The sequence below is a fragment of the Leptonychotes weddellii genome, chromosome 8, assembly GCF_054177405.1.
Source record: "Leptonychotes weddellii isolate Sample4059 chromosome 8, ASM5417740v2, whole genome shotgun sequence".
Lineage (NCBI taxonomy): Eukaryota > Metazoa > Chordata > Mammalia > Carnivora > Phocidae > Leptonychotes > Leptonychotes weddellii.
In genome coordinates this window covers 22,703,109-22,725,967 of record NC_138376.1, presented here as the reverse complement: position 1 = coordinate 22,725,967, position 22,859 = coordinate 22,703,109, and the positions used below count along the sequence as shown (strand labels likewise).

At 46.7% G+C, this 22,859-nt stretch overlaps 1 long non-coding RNA gene across 2 annotated transcripts; it reads right to left on the bottom strand.

The window, feature by feature from the left end:
• Positions 1–6: 6 nt before the first annotated feature.
• On the bottom strand, positions 7–6,582 carry LOC115944846 (uncharacterized). Of its 2 annotated transcripts, XR_014147586.1 has the most exons (3): positions 6,131–6,582; positions 2,494–5,714; positions 7–633 (listed from the first exon to the last, which is right to left on the bottom strand). It is a non-coding gene; the product is annotated as an uncharacterized LOC115944846 (long non-coding RNA). The 2 variants fall into 2 exon arrangements; XR_004079344.2 differs by lacking the exon at positions 7–633 and having other exon boundaries at positions 859–5,714.
• Between the last annotated feature and the right edge of the window lie 16,277 nt (positions 6,583–22,859).

Genomic DNA, 22,859 nt, shown 5'->3' with positions numbered 1-22,859 from the left:
CACGTCGTTGCAAATGGCAAGATCTCGTTCCTTTTGATGGCTGCATAATATTCCATTGTATATATATATACCACATCTTCTTTATCCATTCATCTGTCGATGGACATCTTGGCTCTTTCCACAGTTTGGCTATTGTGGACATTGCTGCTATAAACATCGGGGTGCACGTACCCCTTCGGATCCCTACTTTTGTATCTTTGGGGTAAATACCCAGTAGTGCAATACGCATGCTCTCTTTAAATAAATAAATGAAATCTTTTAAAAATTTTAAAAATGAAAGAGAATATATAATAATATTTTATAAGATTATATATATACATAATATAATATGCCTTTTGTGTAAGAAAGGAGGAAATTGGGGTGTTTGACTGAGTCAGTGAGAAGAGCATGGGACTTCTGATCTTGGGGTCATGAGTTCAAGCCCCACATTGGGCATAGAGCTTACTTAAAAAAATAATAATAAAAATAAAAAGTAAAAAAAGAAAGGAGGAAATAAAGTATTTATATATTTGCATAAAGAAACTTTGGAAGGATAAATAAGACACTATTATAATAAAAATGATTACTTACATGGGCAAAGCCAGGGAGAACAAACAAGACAGGGATGGGGTGGGACTGATATTTCTCATGTACCTGTTGATATAATTTTCATTTTGAACTACGAATATAATATCTACTAAAAAGACTTCCTACAGGGTGCCTGGGTGGCTCAGTCAGTTAAGCATCTGCTTCCCACTCAGGTCGTTATCTCAGGGTCCTGGGATCAAGCCCTGGGTCAGGCTCCCTGCTCAGTGGGGAGTCTGCTTCTCCCTCTGCCCCTCCCCTCCACTCATGCTCTCTCTCTTTTTCTCAAATAAATAATATCTTTTAAAAAAATAACAATAGATAAATAAAAATTTTAAAAAGACCTTAAAACTAACACAATGTTAGGTCAGTTATATCTCAATAAAATAAGTAATTTTAAAAATAAATTTTAAAACATTTTAAAGAATGTTTTCTTCAAAAGATTGTTAAAAATCTAAACAAGAAGACTTCCAGTTTGGGTAGGCTAGAGTAATCTGTGGCAAACTAAAGTGGCCACAAAAAACAACTAGAGGGGTGCCTGGCTGGTTCAGTCAGTAGAGTGTGTGACTCCTGATCTCCAGGTCATGAGTTCAAGCCCCATGTTTGGTGTTGAGATTACTTAAAAAAAAAAAAAAAACTAGAAAAAACAGATGAAACAATGTTTCTAATCATCAGAGATTCTGAGGAAGCAACTCATACCATGGAACTAATTTAGTTAAAGTTCTAAAGGGAGGACTTAAGAAAGTGAGCTTATGATCTGAAGCTGCTTTTTTCCCAGAGGCATTTGCTGACCCTGGACTCAGGCAAAAGGCTAAGAATCTGACCTTGGCTCAGACAGAATGCCATGGAGTTAGGGTGACAAAACTGGAGACTTAAGAGGTCTCAAAACTACAGTATCCTTTCAAGACATTTACCGAATTTTGAAGGCACATAAGGCTGCAGGGAGAAACCTCTGAAATGAATGTTTTCCACAGTCTTTCAAAGTTTTGAATACTACAGATTAGAGTTAAGGACTCTCCAGGGGAAGGACTGCAGTGAACTCACCAGCTCTTAGCTCAAAGTCTTGAGAACTATACCCTAGGAACAAGAACAAATAAAAGGTGGGCTACAGCCATAAACACTAACTAAATAAACAACTGCAATTCAGCCTTAGCATAGCTAGGTCACCAACTGGATCAAGGTGCTCAGCTTCCACTCTGTCTGCCTAGCAGAAAAAAAGGTGAACACTCTGTAGTAGAAGACATCATCATCTGGCCTAGCCACAGTTTTTATAAACAATGTTTTAATATCAAATCAAAATCAGTAGACAAAAGACACTTCCATAAAAATGAAAGAGACACTTCCATGAAAATGAAAACCAAGAGAAAAACAGGCAATATAAATAGACACACAAGTGATCCCAATATTGCTTTAACAAGCAAGGGCTTTAAAAGAACTATGGTTAATAGGTTCACAGAAAGAGAGGAAAAGATGGAGAACCTATATTAAAATGGAAACTTTCACCACAAAACTGAAATCTATAAAATAATCAAATGGAAATTCTGGAATAAGAAATTACATCTGATATTAAGAACTCAAGAGATGGGATGGGTTAACAATGGGTTAAAAATAGCATAAAACATGCTTGGTGAACTGGAAGACAGACTAGTTTCCAAACAGAAATAGAGAAAAAAGAATGAAAAACCCAGGGAATATTTGTTAGGAGAAAAAGATGAGAATTTTTTAAAAATCTCAGAGCACCTGGGTGGCCCAGTTGGTTAAGCAACTGCCTTCAGCTCAGGTCATGATCCCAGGGTCCTGGGATCAGGTGCCACATTGGGCTCCCTGCTCAGCGGGGATCCTGCTTCTCCCTCTGACCCTCTCCCCTCTCATGCTGTTTCTCTCTCTCTCACTCTCTAATAAATAAATAAAATCTTAAAAAAAAAATACCTGGTTTTTATTTTTCTGAGGAAGCCTCTCTTCTGTTTCCATGGCCTTCTTTTTGTAAAAAATAAAATAAAAATTCCAAGCCTGGAGACATTTCAGGAAAAACCTGCCAAGGAAAATGCCTAGAATTCAATGGACAGAGGAGCCACAATGCAAAAAAAAAAAAAAAAGAAAGAAAAAAGAGAGAAGGCCATAAAATGTTCCAATGACTTGAGAATTATGTTGTTTATCAATTTTCGTTACAAAATGTACACCAAATGTCACATTCCTTATTTTTTCTCAATCAAATGGAATCTACTCTGTGCCCCAACCTGCCACACTGGGAAGAAACTCAACCCTAGTCATTAGTGGGGCTCCGTCTTCCCTCCACAAGGTTACAAAATATCAGGGGCTTATGCTGTGCCAGAAAAATTGAAAGCAAGGCCAGGCACTTAGTGGTAGCTGTCTTAGCTCAGGCTGCTATAATGAAATAGTACAGTCCGGATGACTTAGACAACAGACATTTCTCTCCCAGTTCTGAAGGCTGGGAGGTGCTAGCAGGTTCAGTGTCTGGTGAGCACTCTCTTCCAGGCTTTCACTTAACCTCGCATGGCAGGGGTGGGAGGACTCTGGTCTCTTCCTCTTCTTATAAGGGCATGAATTCTCTCACGGGGGCTCCAGCTTCATGACCTCACCCAAACCGAATTATCTCCCAAAGGCACCAATACCAAATACCAAGGCACTGGGGGTGAGGGCCTCAACATAGGGATTTTCAGGTGGCACACACATGCAGTCCACTGTGGCAGTCACCGTTTCGGTCGCTCCCTCTGCTTTCAGAGGCTTGCCAAGCCCTGCAGTCCTGGCCCTCCCCCGTGTCCATGTCACTGACAGCAGGGTCTCCCTGGGGGACCCTGGCCTAGGTGCTCCTACTGGGAGAAACTAGGCCCAGCCTCTCGAGGCATCCTCCAGCCTAGGAATGCTCTGGGCAAAATTAGGGGCCTGGGTGTCCACTATTCACAGGGAGAAAACCTCAAATCTCCAGACCCCAGAGAATCTCAGCCTCTGCTCAGCGCACACCCACAGCCCACTTCTGTCTCTGTCAGCCTAGGTGTTAGCACATAATCCAGATGCCAACGACACCCACCCACTCCATACCCAAAAAGAAGCTCAGAACTGAGAACAAAAGCTTCATAACTTGCTCAATGAGGAAAATGTGCATAGAGCAACAAGAACAAAATAAAAAATAATTCCACAATAAATTATCCTGCCACGAGCCTGGCAGCTTAGATAAATTCTAATGGAATGGAGAGCTAGTAAATACTGTAGCCACAATTTGGCAAAGTGAGTTAAGGAGATGAATTCTTTCAGAGCCAAGGAACTGCTCATCACGGGCGTGAAGGCTCTGGTCTAGGTAAAGATTCAACTTTTCCAGTGACCTATTGCTGAGAAATAACTATGCCAAACCTCGTGGCTTAAAACAACCACCGCTGCCTCATATCATGATTTTGTCTGTCAGTCTGGCAATTCTTCTTTTTTTTTTTTTAAGATTTTATTTATTTATTTGACAGAGAGAGAGACAGCGAGAGCAGGAACACAAGCAGGGGGAGTGGGAGAGGGAGAAGCAGGCTTCCCGCTGAGCAGGGAGCCCGATGCGGGGCTCGACCCCAGGACCCTGAGATCATGACCTGAGCCGAAGGCAGACGCTTAACCACTGAGCCACCCAGGCGCCCCTCTCTCTTTTTTTTTTAATGTAAGAGTTACAGTTCATTTATTTATTTTTAAGTAAGCCCTACACCCGACATGGGGTTTGAACTCATGACCCCATGATCAAGAGTCACATGCTCTACCAACTGGGCCCCTCTTCTGCTCTTGATGTTGACTGAAATCACTTGGCACCATCAGATGCAGATGGGCTTGGTCTAGAGTGCTCAAGACATTCCCTCACGTTTCTGTCTCCTTGGTGGGGACAGCTGGACTCCACCGGTAGTCGATGGGAGTGCTGCACACGGCTGTTGCAGCATGCGGTCTTGGGGAATGTGGACTCCTTGCATGGCAGGTCAGGGTTCCCAGAGCGTTCCAAGAGACAGGAAGTGGAAGTTGCCTACGTCTGGAGACTGGCTCAGCATCACTTTACTGATTTTTGTTGATCAAAAAGCCATAGAATCACCCAGATTCAAGGGAAAGCCCCCTCTTAATGGGACAAGGAGCAAAGGATTTGTGGCCATCTTTAATCTGCACTGCATAGAAGTAGCCCCCTCCCTCCGGGTGATTCCAGGTGAGCTGAGTCCTGCTTTAGCAACAGCACCTATGAAACTTGATGGCCCTGGAGAAGATACCAGGAAGACCTCAAACTTGATCAGCAGTGTCTGCCTAGCTGCTGTGAACAGCACACAGGCCTTACTGCTCGGTTTACAAATGCCGATGCTCACACTCAAGAGTCCAGCTGTATTTGATGAAGGAGACAGCAAACTGGGAGCTCTCAATAACACAAACGCATCTAGTTCATTTCAGTTTTTGCAGGAGCTGAAAAATGCATGCGATCAATTCAGGAAGCCATTAAAAGGGTGAGCAAAAAGAAAAGTCTTTCACCATTTAAATTCTGCTCCCCCACCCCTCCTCTTGAGGAGACAAGAGCAAAGATCCTATGAGGGGGGCACTGAGGACGGTGGGCACTGAGATGACAAAAGACCACTCCCACTTCTCTCACTCCATTCTGCAGACTCATTTCTAATACTTACATCTTTTTAAAAAATGATTTACATAAATATAATATACATAGAGAAAAGCACACAATCGTTAAGTGTACAGCACAATGAACTTTCACACACTGAGCACATCATGCAACCAGCGCCGAGATTAAGGAACAGAACATTCCCAGGATGCCAGGGGCCTCCCTCATGTCCCCTTTTAGTCACTACCCTCCCCAAAGGGTAACCACTCTCCTGACTTCTACAGCCTTGCCTGGACTTGAGCTTTATATAAATGGAACCTGACAATAGGGGCCCTTTTATGGCCAGCTTCTCTCACTCGATTTTCTGTCTGAAGATTCATCTGTGTTGTCAGAAGTTGCTGTGAAATGATTCACCTTCATCACTGAGAAGCATCCCACTGCATGAAGCTGCTACAGTTTTACTTCTTCTCATTCTCTTGTGGAAGGATAGTTGGGCTGTTTCCGGTTTAGGCTGCAGCATGTTCCCCAGTAGCCATATGTGTGTCGGGAGCACTTCTGCTCCGTCCGCCTCTCGCTGAGGCAAGGGCACCAGTCTGAGGCATTTGAGACCTGGCCCAGCCCGCAGCACCACACAGTGCTGCCCTCCCAAGGGCTGCAGCCTGCAGGGCTCAAGGAAGCAAGACAGGGGCCTCCCTCCTGTCCCACAATCCTTTCTGGCAGTTCTCCCACCTTCCCAGGGCTTAGCCCAAGGACCCCTTCCTCTAGGACCCACAAGTGTCCCCAGGCTCATCACATCACCTCGCCCCTCCAGTCCAGGGGCGCATGTTGCTCTTAGTGTCCCCTTCTCCTAAGTCCTGGGCTTTTCCGTGAACCCTTTCATTTCCCTCAAAGGTCCAGTATTTAAAACTCGGGAGCCACGGAAGGATCAGCAGGCCCTAGCTTTAGGTCCCTCCTTCCCCGCCCCCCCTCCGCCCCCCGCCCGTCTCTTACCTGCAACGTTGGCAGCACTATGCGGAACATGGTAGGTTTCCTGGGAGAGCCTGGCATTTTCTCAGCCTGCACCTGAGAATGACAAGCCCCGTGACCCTGAAATTCCCTCCGACTTACTTGACTGCTTCTAACAGTACAGCCCCCTAGTGTTTTGAACCCAGGCAGGGGGGCCTGTGGGGCTTTCCGAGGAGCCAGAGTACACCTGTATTTGTGCAGTTAAAGCTGGAAAGGTGGCCGCAGCCTCTCTGCCAGGCCTCACCCCACTCTCCGTGCCAGTCCCTCCCTCGGATGCGCGCCACCCCCCCAACCCCCCCCACCCCGCTCCTCGCCCGGGCAGTGTCTTCCCTGAGCAGCCCTTGCTCTGTGCGTTCCCAGCCCCGCCCGCGGTCTCTAGAGCACAGGGCAAGGGCAGAAAGGGGGGGCTGCTGGCAGCCGGGGCCCTGAGAGCAGTGGGGCCCGCCCACCCACCTCCCTCGCCTCTCTCCTCCCTCTGCCCGGGCCTCTGAAGCTTCGGGACGTCCTCCGGACCTCGGTGACCAGGTGCGGTGGACAAAGCAGCACTTGGGGAGTGAAGACACCGCCCCGGGCCTTCTCTCTCGGCGCCTGCCGCGTACCGAACCCCGTCGGAACTACTCCAGCCGAAGCTCGGCGGGACCTGAACCGTGGCGGAAGGTCAAGTCCAATCCGTGACCTAGGAAAATGGAGGCACGGTTCAACGTGTGTGGTAGAAAAACGAAATCAGGCGTGCACCCCCACGCACCCTCGGGGAGGCTCGGCGGAGACCCACCACCGCAAGATGTGCCGAGGGCTCCCCCTGGTGGGGCTTCCAGCCGCTGCTCACGCCACGGCAGTCCCAGCTCGGGGCCCCCGGGCCAAGCTGAACAATCTGCCATCTCAGGCAGGACTGGAAGACTTTCATTTGCTGCAGGGCCAAGTTATGACTCCTGGCATCCTCTGTCCTGAAATGACAGTTCCAGGAAGAACTGGCTTCTGGGACAAACTTGCACGGGTGCCCAGTCTGGCCAAGCAGGTAGCCCAGTGTGTCGTGCTCGGGAAGCTGGCCCTTGTCTGCTCTCCAGCCCCACTGGGCCTGAGCACAGACTGCTAGTGGCAAGGGGAGCCAGGGCCTCGGGGTGGGCAGAGGCTGCTCCTTACCGCCCCTGAATTCATAGCCAAGAGGGGACTCGAGCAGGAACCGGGTCTGTTTATATTGCAAACAAGGCTGATGAGATTCTATGTTTAGATCCCCTTCCGAGCCTCGGACAAAACTGGTGCAGCAGGAGAAGGGAAACAAACTGGGGCCATGCGTGACCCCTGCCTCCCTGTGGAAGCAACTGGAAATCCCCTGCTCACCCAGACCAGGGTAGATCTGGAATATTGGATGATTTACTCACTGGGCCCCAAGGACATGGCTACATAATGCCCCTGATGCATCCTGCTATCATATACACCCATGACATATGACACCTCTGGTTGTCCATCCAGGGACCGTCTCCAGCTTCCAGTGTTTGCTCTCATATACTCCCTGGTGCAGGATCCAGCCTGGCTTGAGACCCCTAATGAAATGTTGGCATGGAACCCCAAGCAGAAACCTTCTTCCTGTCCTAAAGCTGCCATCCCAGGGCTCCTTTCATGCATCCTCGAGTTGGGTGGGGACAGCATGCCCTCCCCCGTCCCCATCTCAGGTGACTACTATAGAGCCTCCTCCCTGATCCAGCCTAGAGAAAGTTAGCAGAATATGCTTGGAGGAACTTGTTAGAGTAGCCCCCTACCATGTAGCATGTACAATTAATGCTTGTACAAAAGACATGGACACGTGAGTGAAACAGAACAGATAGCCCAGAGGCTTCCAGTGCGGAACAATGATGTATAAAATATTGGAGAATATAAAAAATCCATGTTCAACAAGGGGAGAATATACCCACAGACATTCTCAGAAATGGAATATAAAAGCAAAAAATGAATAGGGCTGAAGCTGAGGCCTGTTGGGCTCTGAGTCTTGGAACAGTCAAGGGCAGCTAGGAATTCAAGGCCTGCCAAGTGATGAGAAAGAATTCAATTGTCTGCTTGAGGTGGGGGACCAGAGTCCACGTTCACTGATCAAAACTCCAGGAGCCACGTCTGGCCTCTCCCCACCATCTTCACGAAAATAGATAGATAGGGAGGTCCCTGGATACCCAGATGAGTCTGCACGTGGACCTAACACAGCCTCCTCTTGCCCTGAGTCATGCCCGGGGTCACACCAGGGCAGGAGCCCTGGCTGCCTATAAGACCTCCCTCTGGACAGGCCCCAGCGCCCCAGGGAGAGCAACCACTCAATCACTGGACAGGAGGATTGAGGAACAGAGAAGGGAGACAGAAAGAAAAAAACAGGAAATGAACCTGGAGGCTTAGTTCCGAACTACACAAAAACATACCGAGAAAGTCAGCCGGCAGCATCAACACTCTGGAGACAGATTCGCGCCAGATGAGGTGAAAAGAGCAACCAGAATGAGACTTCACAGTGTCCTCAAAGAGCCGACTGAACATATAATGTTCATTAAAAAAACAAGCAATTATGAAATAAAACCCAGCAGAAAGGTGCCATTATAAAACAACAGAAACAAAAATATCATTTGATACGAAAAAAAAATCCAAATATTTTCTAACCTCTGAAAAGAGGAGGATGTTCTAAGCTGACTGGAAAAGAAAAAAAAAGTCAACAAAAGAAAGGAGTAGACTGATAGATTTAACCATAAAAATGTAATGATTATATTAATAGGGAAAAAAAGGCAAGCAAATAAATTAGGGAAATACTGGCCATTTTGTAGTTTGCACAGGCTTTGAATCCAGACTTTCTGGGTATGACCTGGGGTACGATACTTGGTGTCTTCATGTTTCTGTGTCCTCCATAAACTAGATTAATCATTGCACCTGCCTCCTCATGGGTCAGGACTAACCGACTGACTACATGTGAAGCTCTTCGACCAGTAACTAGCACATAGAAAGCACTCAATAGCTGTTTTTATTTTTTATTGTACTGTGTGATAAATTCGGACACAAACAATTCAGAGCAGAGAAGCCATAACTAATTAAAAATCACAGTAAAAAATTCAACTTCACCAATAATGAAAAAAAATCAAAATAAAATTTAATTTTTACCTTTTTAGTTGGTAAAGATTGTTAAAATGACAATAGAGTATTCCTTCTGTAACCATTCTAAAATTCTCCTTGGATGAAAGCATTGTGATTAGGACTTTATTCAAAGTTTGGGGTTGGGGACATTAACATCTTTAGTAAACGTATGTTCTGGAAAGGCTTTATGCCACCGCACACCCATTAGGATGGCTACAATCATATATGATTGCATGTGTTTGGAAAGGCCCCTCAGGTGGTTCTAGCTAAAAGCTCTGATGTGAACCCGTGGGAGACGGTTGAATTTGGGAAGAGCCTTGGCTTCCGCGCATGCTCTTCCACCATCTTGCAGTTCAGCCTTAGACAAGGGTTTCCATTTCCTGGGTTTTGATTTCCTCCTTTTGCTATAAAATGAAAGAGCTGGACTAACGTGGGGTCCTCGTTCTGCGACAGGGCAACATGACCTCTCAAGAAAGAACACAGGCCTTGTGGTCAGGCCACGAGCAGTGATGTTCTCTCCAGTCATTCTTCCTCTCCCTCGGCTGTATATCTGTCCTTCCTACCCTGAAGTCTGTCCCCCTTCTGTCCCTGCCTGCCCTTTGGTGGTTATCTTAATCAAAACTTTCATCAGCTCTCATTGAGACAGTTTCAATAGCCTCCAATTATTTTTCCTGATACCAGTCTTGACTACTCCAGTCCACCCCTGCACTGCCTTTTGGTATGCATCTTTCTTTCTTGGTGGTTGAAATTTCTGGCTTACAACAAGGGCATATTTGCTCTGCTTTATACAAGCAGCTTATCAGATCACCAAGATCCTGGTAATGATCAGGGAGCAATTTATACTTTTGCAACATGGTTTCCATTATACTACTTTCTCCTTTCTTCAGCAAACCCTCAGTATCTTCCCTTATATAAGAAATGAGCGAGGGGTACCTGAGACTCTTGATCTCCTCCCAGGGTCGTGACCTCGAGCCCCACATTGAGTATAGAGATAACTAAAAATAAAATCTTAAAAAAAAAATGAGCCAGGATGTTATGATGAAAGGTTTGCCATTTTAATTTATTCCTCACAATCAACAAAGTTTTTAAAGGAATTTTGCTTTCCCTGGGAGCTCTGTCTCCACCCACACATCTGGGCATTGGGGGTTTCCTGGGGCCTCAGTCAAGAACCTCTCCTGGGTTCTCCATCTCCCTGTGGGACTAAAGACCAAAATTAGAAAGTGCCTTAAAGCCTAGAACTCTGCCTTATTTACTATTTATCCTCAACTCCTACACTATGCCTCATATTTTTATTGAGTGAAAGAATGAATCCATCCACCTAAGATAAATATTAGAAATAGTCCTTTAGGGGCGCCTGGGTGGCTCAGCCAGTTAAGTGCCTGCCTTCGGCTCAGGTCATGATTCCAGGGTCCTGGGATTGAGCCCCGCATCAGGCTCCCTGCTCCACGGGAAGCCTGCTTCTCCCTCTCCCACTCCCCCTGCTTGTGTTCCCTCTCTCACTGTGTCTCTCTCTGTCAAATAAATAAATAAAATCTTAAAAAAAAAAAAGAAAGAAATAGTCCTTTAAAATTCCCCAGGGTCAAACATGTATAGAATCACAAAGCCAGCGCTGAATGTCTTTATTTTTCTCAGTTCCCTCCCGCCTTGTGCCTCCTACTCCCACTTTCTCAGCCCCAAAGACCTGTGGTGAACTCTCAGGCACTCCTTACCTTGGACTCTAGATCCCACATGTGCCAAATCCAATCTGGATGTAACCAGAAGAGACAGGCTAATGTGCAGGGGCCAACTGTACTCATTTTCAGACAGCACAAGACAGTCAGCACTTCTCTTCACAAAATGGGATACGTATTTTAGTCCAATAATGCTAATATCAGCAATAATTCCTCACTGACCTCTTCTACTGTGGTATTCAATGGCTCACTGGCGAGCAGTCTATAGCCAAGGGAAGTACATGTTAAATGCAGATAAAGATAAGCCTGCTTCCAGTTCTTACTCCCAGGTGGCTTTCTAGACACAAGGCAGGGAAGGAAAATCTAGACTAAACAGGGCCAGGAGGCCCTTATCTGTCATTTTAAGGTTAAGAAAGGAATTTGTCTGTACCTTGATGGCAAGAAAAGCACATCAAAATATCAACTGACACTTAGAACGGACACGTGAAATATGCTTTCTTGTGGGCATTTTCAGCATTGATTACAGGTTTCCCTCCCTCCCAAAAATAGAGCATTCCTATGAAAACTTTTGGAAGCCAAAATGGCATAAAGTGAAGAAACAGCTAACATTAATTTATATGGAAAAAATTTTAACATCCAAAGACCCAAAAAATAACCTCTCTTAGGCTTTTCTGATACCTTAGGACACATCGTGCTAACGGAGACACAATAAATCCAGATAAAGCACAGATGCTCACAGACACAGTTCCATGGGGAGATGCTGAGAGGCTGAGTGTAATTCCCCGCGAAGGCGCTTGGTGGCGCCACTCCCGCGGCTCGTGGTGCCGGCCGTTTCCTTAAGGGCTCCCGGGAAATCAGTGCCGACTGCTACTTTCACTTTTCACTTTTTTTCCACAGAAGCAAAAACCCTCTTCAGATTCTTTCGGTCCGGGAAAGTAGGTACTAATGTAGGTCTTTTGTAAAAGTGAAATGGCATAGCTCAAACTCTCAAAAAGCAGGGGTACCTGTATCTAGCGATTGCTTTGTGGTGGTTGTTAGGAACGGCCGACTTCCTCTTTTTTTCCCTTTCTTAAACGCACTCATCTGGTGCCATCTGGTGGCCAAATAAATTGGAAACATGCAAGTACCTGGCTTGAGCAGGGCCTTTGTAGTTGGAGAACGTGTGAATGGGTCCTTTTAGAGTTATTCCCCTTCCTTTTTATTCCCCACCCCCATTTTCCCATGAGAATATATCAGTCGCCGCATTTGGAGTGCCGGGGCATTGAGCTTGATAGTATCTGGATCCCTACAGGGAAAGATAAGGAAGTTTGGTCTCCGAGGATGTGCAACTGATTATGACAAAAGGACAAAGGATGAAGGGATACATCCCTCACTCATGGCCACTCATAGTGTTCCCAGATGAGAGATGGAGAGTAGAATCCTTTGAGTGATTCCAGCTTCTCAATAAGAAACATGCCCTTTGAGTGGGAAGGGTGGGTATTGGTAAACAGGGATCAGAACACAACACCTAAGAGAAGAAGACAAGAGGAACTGTAGCTGCACTGAATGTGTTCAAACTTCCTATTAGGAAAGGATTACGTGTCAGAGTACACACCCCCCCCAAAAAATCACGTGGATACTCTTAGTATCACCAAGTCACCATCAATGATCTTTGAGGAATCATGAAAAGGCAGACAGGTGTTAGAAGGCCAGAGGTAACTTTGACTTCCAAAGATGGACAAAGGTGAATGTTGAAAATTACAAATCGGTGACCTTGACAATGACCATAGGCAAAAATCCACAAATGAGATACAAAAAGGTGTCTTGTGAGGCCTTAGGAGAAGTCATTGGGGCTTCAGGGGCTCATGGGGCTCAGCAAAGGCAGGTCATGCCAGATGTCCTCATTCATGTTGTCTTGTCGGGGGTAAGACTGACAGAGGCACTATAGTAGACCAAGGGTCTGCATGTGATTAAGGCATTTCATGACATCTCAAATTATATCCTTCTGGAACAAATGGAGAAATCTGGAATTGGTAACTATACAGTTGGGAGAACCTGGAACTGGTTAAATGACAGAATTCCAAGGTGCTGGGGGGTTCTCACTTCAGTCCTGCCCTGCTCAGTATTTATATCATGTCTCATGTGTTATATATGTTTAGCAAATATGAGGATGGCACAGAGTTTGAAGGATAGAAAATCCATTAGATTCCAAAATCTACCCAAAACCCATCTAGTCAACCAAACCGATTCTAACAGGAAGAAGCGGGTCTTTTCTTTTCTCCATCCCAGATCCCATTGTCTTGCTTTATGGGTTTTGCCCAAAGTTTCTCCTCTGTATACGGCTCAGCTAAAACTTGCCCTGCTTCCAACAAATCCTCACTGTGGGTGAAAGCATCTTATCCACCTTAACCCCAAGGATTCCTCCTTTCATCTCTCTAGCAATTGATCTTTGAAGTCACTGAGAAGAATGTTCCTCACTTCTTTGACTACCCCGAAAACAATCTAAATTCACCTGATCAATATGCCCTCAGGCTCAGTCTCAGAGTGGGCAAAATACCCCTCTGATTCCAGGCCAATCACTTTTCCTGGTCATCCTCTATCTTCTCCCCAGGCCTCACCTACTAACCATCCTGTCCCCTTCCAGTATCTTCAAGCACTCCCTCTCAGCCTCCTTCCTCTCCTTCCTGCTCTTAAGACAAACAAGAAGAAAAAATTTAGAGACCCTTTTTCCCTTCCCAATAAACTCTTCAAAAGACTTGTTTCCACCCCTCTGTCAGAGGTTGGGGTCTCTTGGAGCAGACACCCAGATGGAATTTGGGATACGAGATGTTGATTAGGAATCAACCTCTGTGAAGTAAAAGGGGAGGAAGCAGGCAGGGCAGGGCAGAGGGAGGCCTGCAGAGTCATTGACAGCTACGGCCAGCCCCCCAGAGCAAACCAAATTGGACTGAACCAGCCAGGCCTTTCCAACCCCAGCCTTGCTCAGTCACTATGTGGGGCTGCCCAGAAAAAGGAAGGACCCTGAAGGAGCTGACAGCTGGTGACTGTCACCCTACCTCTATGTCTACCACTCTCTCCTTGCTTCTCCTTCCTTTGTGGCACCTTGGAAATCCACCTTCTGTCTCCACTTCTATCCCATGCATCCCATCCCTGTGCCCCACTCCAAATCCAACAGGTACTTTGTGATTCTTCCCTTCCCAGAAACTCTGTTGCATTCATTGGTGCTGATTCATTCTCTCTCCCTCCTCTCAGAAGTCTCAACTCTCAATTTCCATGATAACTTCCTCTCCTACCTAGTCTTAGTGTCTCTGGCTGGCCTTCTCAGGGGTCTTGTCCTGTACTTACCACCGAAGTGCTGGGACCCCATCCTCCCCTTCTTCCATACCCTCCCAGGGTGACCTTGCCCACCGTCAGGGTTTTAATCCCCACTGACATGCCAGTGACTCCAAAATCTACTCTTCAGCCCACTCCCTCCCTCCTGAGCTTCCGATTCTCACATCTAATCGGTTGCTAGACATACAGATGCTAAAACTGTCAAGACAGGGAAGTTCTTTTCCTTTCCTGTCGTGTTCCCACCCCGAAGAAGGCTCTTCTTCTGGGGCAACAGTTGAGGGATCCTTTGCACCTGCTCCATCAAGTTCCTTTTCTAGGGAGCTACCCTTGCTCTGTCCTGTTTGGGCTTGTGTGTGAAAGTACTCTGAGCAACAGCAAAGACTCTACCTTATGGAAACCTGCATTACTGCCATATAAATAGCTGATGCTGGGTGCTGAAGCCGAAAGAATATTCATCACTTCTTCCCTGATCACACCCACTACTTACCTAACCAGGTGTGAACCTCTGACTCAGTGGGTCCCCAGGAAAGGGTTATTCAGCATTTCCTTATTACAGGTGATGAGAGGTGATAGTGATTTCTTTTGTAGCTTGTGTTTCTCCTGAAGAAGAGTTCTCTGACCAGGTAGTTTTCAGCCATGCCTTTTTTTTTTTTTTTCTTTTCCAGTCCTATATCTGTGTGGCAAAAGCCTGTATAGGAGGCATTTCTCGAGGAAAATGATCTCCACTGCATTTAAATGCACCATGTATCTTCTCTTCCCAAGTTGGAATTTCCAGTTGAATCCAATGAATACTTATCAAGCAAGTATAATGTGCCACGGGCAGGGCTAAGTACAAGACAATCCCTGTCTTAAGGAACCTAAATGGTAGTAAAGGGAATAAGTCTAATCAAGCACATGCCAGTTTGCTGATGATCCCAGAAGCCACAGAAACTAAGTGCTGTGGGGTTCCAGAGAAGGGAAATGTCTCCATCCAGGCTGGTTTCATAAAAGCATCTGAGACAGACCTTGAAGGGTAGATCAAATTTCAGGGAGTGGGCATATGACAGAAATAAGCAAGAAATAATGATGACACACAAGGAATAGAGAAAAAAAGAATGACAAATGACAAAAAGCTATCAGAAGAATATCTTCAGAGAACTGCAAAATAAACAAAGAATAGTAGTAAGAAAATTTTCTCAAAGCTATGGCCAAAAACTGAGACTATAGAAATAGCCTGGGAGACAGAGGCAAGGTCATGGAAGAAAGATTATTAGGACAATATTATTACAAGGAGGTGGGTAAGACAGGCAAGATCACTGGCCCATTAGCCCTTCATAGGCCCCAGATGAGACCCAACTCTTTGGATTTCCCTTTCTCACCTTCACAGGCAGGATGGGTGTTAATGGCTCCTAGACCCCACCTCTATCCGGCTCTCCAAGGAGGACAGTGCGCACCAAGAAAGACACTGCTGCTGCATTGGCCCAATTCTTGTACCTTGGTAAAATGCTGGCCCCAATGTTGCCTAAGTGGCTACCTCCCACCTACACCAGTCCATCCTTCCGCCTCATGGGCGCAAGGTGACTGTTCTGCCTGCAGGCTTCACATCCACATTTCAGGCAGAAAGGAAGAGGAAAGAGCATAAGGCATGTCGCAACAGGATCTATCTTTTCTTTTCTTTTTTTTTAAGATTTTATTTATTTATTTGACAGAGAGAGAGATAGGGAGAGCAGGAACACAAGCAGGGGGAGTGGGAGAGGGAGAAGCAGGCTTCCCGCGGAGCAGGGAGCCCGATGTGGGACTCGATCCCAGGACTCTGGGATCATGACCTGAGCCGAAGGCAGACGCTTAACGACTGAGCCACCCAGGTGCCCTATCTTTTCTTTTTTTAATCAGGAAAGCAATTGAATTGCTGAAAGCCACACCAAGCGGACTTCTGCTGATGACTCATTAGCCGTAGAGTCAGGTGGCCACCCCTAGATGCAAGGGAGTCCGGGGAAGTAAGTGTCTTAAGTAGTACATTGTCAACCAGACAAGATTGAGATTCCATTGAAGAGGATGATGGCGTTTGGGGCAGCAATCAGCTCTGCTGATATTGGAGAGACATAGCCATCCAGATAAATAGCCAAACCACAAGATGGAGGAGGCCGCTGAGAAAGGACATTCTGAGTAGATGAGGAGGAGGGGATATCTGAGTAATTCTCCACGGTAGATGCAGGCACCTGCATGGCTTGGTCTCCTGTCCCTGTGGGTGTGGGCATGAGGCTGACAGGGAGCGAGTGGATTGCTTCACTTGCCCCAGGTTGCTCAGATAGTTAATAGCAAAGCCGAAACGCACACCATTTCCCAACTTGGGAGCCTGAGTTCTTTTCACCACCCTATACATTTGCAAACCCTATACATTTGCAAACCAAGGATTCAAGGGACCCTTGGAGATCCACAGAAGGGCCTCTAAGGGCTCTAGTGAGTATCCAGATGGGTACACAGTGGGTAGGATTCAACTCCTTGGCCCTCTTCACCCAGAGAAGTTCCACCTCCATGTTTTTCTTATATAGTGAGCTTCTTTCTCTAGGAGATTTAATTTGATAAAAAGGCTAAACCATTATTTTAAAAACCATTCTGCTGTATAGCTGTTGTGTACGTTCCTTATTTGGTGAGCAGTTTGAGATAGATCTAATTATGGGGCACCTGGGTGGCATGTCGCAACAGGATCTATCTTTTCTTTTCTTTAAGATTTTATTTATTTATTTGACAGAGAGAGAGATAGGGAGAGCAGGAACACAGTTAAGTGTCCAACTCTTGATCTCAGCTCAGGTCTTGATCTCAGGCTCATGAGTTCAAGCCCCATGTCAGGCTCCAGGCTGGGCGTGGAGCCTACTTAAAAAAAAGGGGGGGGTAGATCTAATTATTTCATACATTCGTAGGTCCTCTGAGTTCAAAAGTGCACAAGGGGTTCCAGAAACAGTTCATACTTGTTTGGTGCCAGTATCAGAAGACAGCACTCTCTAAAATGGAATTAAAATGAAGGAGGAGGGGGTCAGACACCTGCAGAGGCAATCTGGAGGGAGTCAGGATATCCCCAAGTGTCCCTCAATGGAGTACAATATGGGTTGTACCCCCTGTGAGCTTTGTAGAGGCCACTCTTAGGCAGCAGGCTTGAGCCCTGGAAATCTGAGCAAGGAAAAAGGGCCTGTGGTGACCACCAGGCTGAGAGCAAACAGGCCCATCAGGTGACCCACCTTGAAATAGCCAGAAGCCCTAGCTGACCAAGGGGCTACTTACACATGGGCACGGGTACCAAAAAAGGAAAATTCCATAGTTCCCAGACCTCCTCACTCCCCCATTAACTGTAGCCCCCACCACTGCCTCCTGGCAGGCAGGCTCTCCTTTGCTGCCCTGTCCGCTCCTCCCTTGCAGGGTATTCAGTAAACTTCTGTCTCCTGTGTCCTGCCCTGGGTGAATTCTGTCACCTCGCACTTAGCTGGCCTCCACCGGATCGGATGGGTAGCCCCGCAAGCTTGGCTCCATCTCTCCTGCAGCAGCACGCAGGGGGAGGGGGGCAGCTTAGCAGAAGGTGATGGTCTGAACTGGATAATGGAATGTGTCTGTCTTCAGCTTATTTTCAAGCTGACGTCCATACAGGAGCGCTAGCGGCAGCCCACCTATGGGGAGACTTTGTGTGCGGTTTTTAAAAGACTCCCCCTCAGGGCGAATTAAATAGACACAGGTAGCCCAGAGGCATACAAGCTGGGCAACAAGGGGCACCTTTTGTGCAAGTTAGAAAAAAAGGCCCCTTCCTTTGGGTAGGCTGTCTATGCCCTGCTGGGGCGTGAGGCCAAGGGAGCCAAGCAGAGGCCGAAATTCAGCCACTCTTACCACCTTTGTGAGCTCATAGGCAGGGCCCGAGTTACCCAATTCTCCCTGTGCCTCAGGTTATCTGTTGGGGTGCACAGCCCTGCATTCTACACATCAAAGCATTCTCAGCTCCAGACAACATCTGCCTTGGGAGGGAGGAGGAAGAGACATGGGGAAGCTTCTTTTCTCTTCCCCTTTTTTGTCCTGTGTGGACACAGGTCTGTGCACGTGTGAACACATGCATACACACTTGCTTGCACATGCACACACAAAGTCAGGGGCCTGCTGGGTAGAGCTTAAGCCACTGAAGGTTTCAGAAAGAAGAGTGATACCTAAAATTGAATAGTTGGTGTAATAAAGGTGGGGGTTATCTTACTATTCATAGTTCTTGGTTTCATATGCAAGTACATTTTAGAAACCCAACAAGTAAACCGTAAGTATGGAATTAAGGAATCACAGTAATGAAGTGCAAGGAAGCTGATGTTACTCACAAGAGTAAATAAAGTTGGAGGCATAGGGCCATGGTAAAGACCTTCATGTAGGATTCCTGGAGCTCCAAGCCCTCAGAGTGCATCACAGCCGTCTTGCAGAGACCCGATATCCATTCTCTATTCCTCCTACTGACAGAAGCCCAATTTTACTTTGTTTAGCAATGTCCCTCTGCTTTAGAAAAAATTTTTTTTCTCAGCTTCCCATGAAGGTAGAAGTGGGTGTGTGACACATTGGGATGTCCTTCTAAGTCACTAAATGGAACTTTTCTGGAGCTGACTCTACAGGCTTGGATCCCCTTGGCCCTTTACACCCCTGCTTCTGCTGCCTGAAGCGGCGGCACCGCAACCTGGCCTCCGGCGGGCATCTCAACAGCACTCCTTCATTTACTCAACAGACACAAGGAGGTTTCAGGGCTGGGGACTCCGCATGAAGGAAACAGACAAAAATCCCTTCCCTTGGTGAGAAGAGACAGATCATAAACTGCTAGATAGTATGTCAGAATGTGGTAAGGGGTAAGGAGGAAAACAGATGAAGAAATGAAGCAAGACCCAGCCAGCCGTAGAGACCATTGTTCAGGAGGCTGAGGGAGCCAGGTTCCCACTGCACTATCAGGAGCCCTGTTCTCACCTTGAGACTGATTTTTCTTTTTAGAGAGCGCGCACACACTTGCAAGGAAGGGGGGAGCGCAGAGAAAGAGAGAGAATCTTAAGCAGGCTCCACGCCCAGCGCAGAGCCCGACACAGGGATCGATTTCAAGACCCTGACATCATAACCTGAGCCAAAATCGAATCGGGCGCTTACCCAACTGAGCCACCCGGGTGCCCGAAGGTTGATTTTAAATGCAGAAAAATTAAACCCCTAAATTGTGTATGTCACTATTTTTCAGGTTTCTGTTACTGTTCTGATAATGATCCTAAAAGAAGACTGTCTCGGGCATGCTCAGTGACATTTCCTCAGCTCATATCTATATGAATAAGCTGTTAGCCCGATGATACAAAGAGCAAGACAAGTAATAGACTGTCAATAAGATAACTACTCCCATCTGTGAACATACACAAGACACTGCTGTAAAAATACAATGATTTTTCACAGGACTTTTCTGTAGATTGAAGATTGAAAGTTTCAGTGGTGGTCCAGAAGTTACTTAACCTTCCAGTGCTGCATTAAATACTAATCTTCATGTGAACCAAAGGTGGGAGGAGGATGTACTATGTTAAAAGAGGGCGTGAAGGGAGAGAAATGGGGAAAGGAGGCATGAGTCTTCAATAGCAGAGGTTGCAGACTCGCCATCTTCAGAGGCAAAGCAGGAAATGTAAATGCTAAAAGCATTCAGGGGTGAGAAAAAAAAACAAGACTCTCACTGTCTCTTTGTTCTCCCACTTTTGAGTAAAGATGTGGGTAGGCACAGAAATTTTTCTGCTAAAGGATAAAAAGCTGCTCAACCTAATGACATTAAAATGTCAAGTGCTAATTGACATTTTCCCTCAGTGTGAGGGAGGTCAGAGGACACCGAGTAGACTCTGGTGACTGACATGGGCAGCTACCACCCAGCTCCATCAATTGTTACCAGCATTCAATGTGGGCCTCATGCCAGATAGTCTCAATTTTTAAAAGTTAGAAATCTGGATTTTTTTTTAGGTGAAATATCCCAATTTTTAATGTTGGAAATGAATTCAATATTTTTGGTAAACATTCTGTTGGCAAATTATGTTTCTGCAATTATCAGGCAGTGGGCCGTGAGTTTACGGTATGCTGAATGGACGGGATAAAAAGCTGTTGCAGTGAAAAAGTGGGAGAAAAGCAAGGAGCTATCTGATAGTAGGTAAGGTGAGGAGATGGGAAAGAAGGGGGAAATGGAAGAAAAGACCAAAGATGGTGGGATGGAAAGATAAAAAAAAAAAAAAATAGGGGGCACCTGGGTGGCTCAGTCGTTAGGCGTCTTCCTTCGGCTCAGGTCATGATCCTGGGGTCCTGGAATCGAGCCCCGCATCGGGCTCCCTGCTCCGCGGGAAACCTGCTTCTCCCTCTCCCACTCCCCCTGCTTGTGTTCCCTCTCTCGCTGTGTCTCTCTCTGTCAAATACATAAAATCTTAAAGTAAAATAAAATAAAATAGGTAGAAAGGGAAAAAATGTTGAAGAATGTGATCAAGAAGAGATTGGGAGGAAGAAGGTACAAAAGGTGGGAGAAGAATGTGTGAAAGGGGAGGAGATTTGAAGAGGTAGGAAGCAGCGGGGCTGCTCTAGGCAGAGCGCAGGGGTTTGGAACCATCCCCCAGAGACACGGGATTTTGCTGGCACTACAGGGGGAACAAGAAAGAGCTCCACCCGGTAAAGGGGAAGCCCAGCTTTTCAGCCTCTGGCCATCGCTATCTTTTGAGAGTCACACTGAAAGAGGACTTCAACTACTTCCGTTTGGACTTCAGTCTCTACTTTCCAATTGATAATTTCTTCTTTCCAGCTTCTCTCTTAACTCAGGCAAAAGACCCCGTGGGCAGAGCGGGGGACTGACACTATCCCCTCCAGCAATAAGAGCTGCCCTGAGCCAGCAAGACCCTGAGGCAATGAGCCACCTGACCTCGGCTGCCTACCAACCTTTGTCCCACATTTTCCCCCTATAAACCTGGAGGCTTTTTCAGCACTTTGGAGATAATCTTTGAGATGTTAGTCAGTCCGTGTTGGCCTCACGGAAATGAATTCCTTTCTTGTTTCACCACCACTCGTGTCTCTGCCTTTGGATTTTGTCAGCGGCAAGTGGCTGAACCTGGTCTGTTTGGGACCCCCAAAGCCGGGTGCTCTTGTACCTAGGGGCCCCAGCTACAAAATGACCCAGACCCCCACTTTTCTACAGCTGTAGGAAGTCTAGAACCCTGACCCAGGAAGTGCCACCCGGGTCAGTCAGTATCCCCAATTGATACCCAAGGTCAGTATCACCTCTCGCTTCTTCCTCTCACTACTTCCTGTAGGCATCCAGCCTCTTCAGCCCCTCCCTCCCTTTACAAACTAACACTGGGGTAGGGGGCAACTCAGCTTCAGCAGAGGTTTGAACCATGGATAGGCCAGTCAAGAAGGGGAATTTCAGGGGAGCCTGCGTGGCTCAGTCGGTTAAGCATCTGAGTCTTGATTTTGGCTCAGGTCATGATCTCAGGGCCATGGGATCAAGTCCCGCATCGGGCTCCATGCTCAGTATGGAGTCTGCTTAAGATTCTCTCCCTCTCTCTCTGCCCCTCCCCACCACCCCTCATGTGTGCACTCTCTCTCTCAAAAAAAAAAAAAAAAAAAAAGAATTATAGCCCAGAGCAGGGACATGGTAGAATTCCATATCAAAGGTGACTGTTTCTAAAATGATTTCAGTCTCAGGGGACCCACTCTGGACATTTCTCATCTCTCTGCTCAAGGAAGACACCCTTTCTTTTCGTTGTGGTCAGCAACGGAACACCTCTTTGATCAGCCTCTCAGTTCAGATTCTGCCTTAATTTCATGTAATCAAAGGATACATTGCAGAGTTTTGTCTTACAAAAGAGCAATACTCCCCCAAATTAATGATACAATCATACCCTAAAGCAAAAACAAAGGAAGGATGGAAGGAAGGAAGGAAGGAAGGTGGGGGGGAGGGAAAGAGAGAAGGGAGGAGGGAGGGAAAGAAGGAAGGAGGGAGGGAAGGGAGGAAGGTACGAAGGAGAGAAGGAGGGAAGGAAGGAGTTACTGTCACCTTCCTCAAGGACAGAGAGTGGTTTCCTCCTCTGCCAGGCCATAACGTCCCATGGCTGTTATAGCGTGAATGGCACTCCAGCTCTCCTCAAGGCCTACACAGATAATTTCTTCTTCTTCTTTTTTTTTTTTAAAGACTTACTTATTTTGAGAGAGAGTGCAAGTTCCCGCGCGCGCAAGCATGAGCAAGAGGGGCAGCAGGAGAGGGAGAGAGAATCCCAAGCAGACTTTGTACTGAGCATGGAGCCCAATGTGGGGCTTGATCTCATGACGCCGAGATCCCAACCTGAGCTGAAACCAAGAGTCAGATGCTCAACCGACTGTTGCCACCCAGGTGCCCTCCTCTCTCTCTTTTTTTTTAAGATTTTATTTATTTATTTGACAGAGAGAGACACAGCGAGAGAGGGAACATAAGCAGGGGGAGAGGGAGAGGGAGAAGCAAGCTTCCTGCTGAGCAGGGAGCCCGATGCGGGGCTCGATCCCAGGACCCTGGGGTCATGACCTGAGCTGAAGGCAGACACTTAACTACTGAGCCACCCAGGCGCCCCTCTCTCTCTTTTTTTTAATGGATCTATTACTTAACTAGGTTCTTTCTAAGAAAT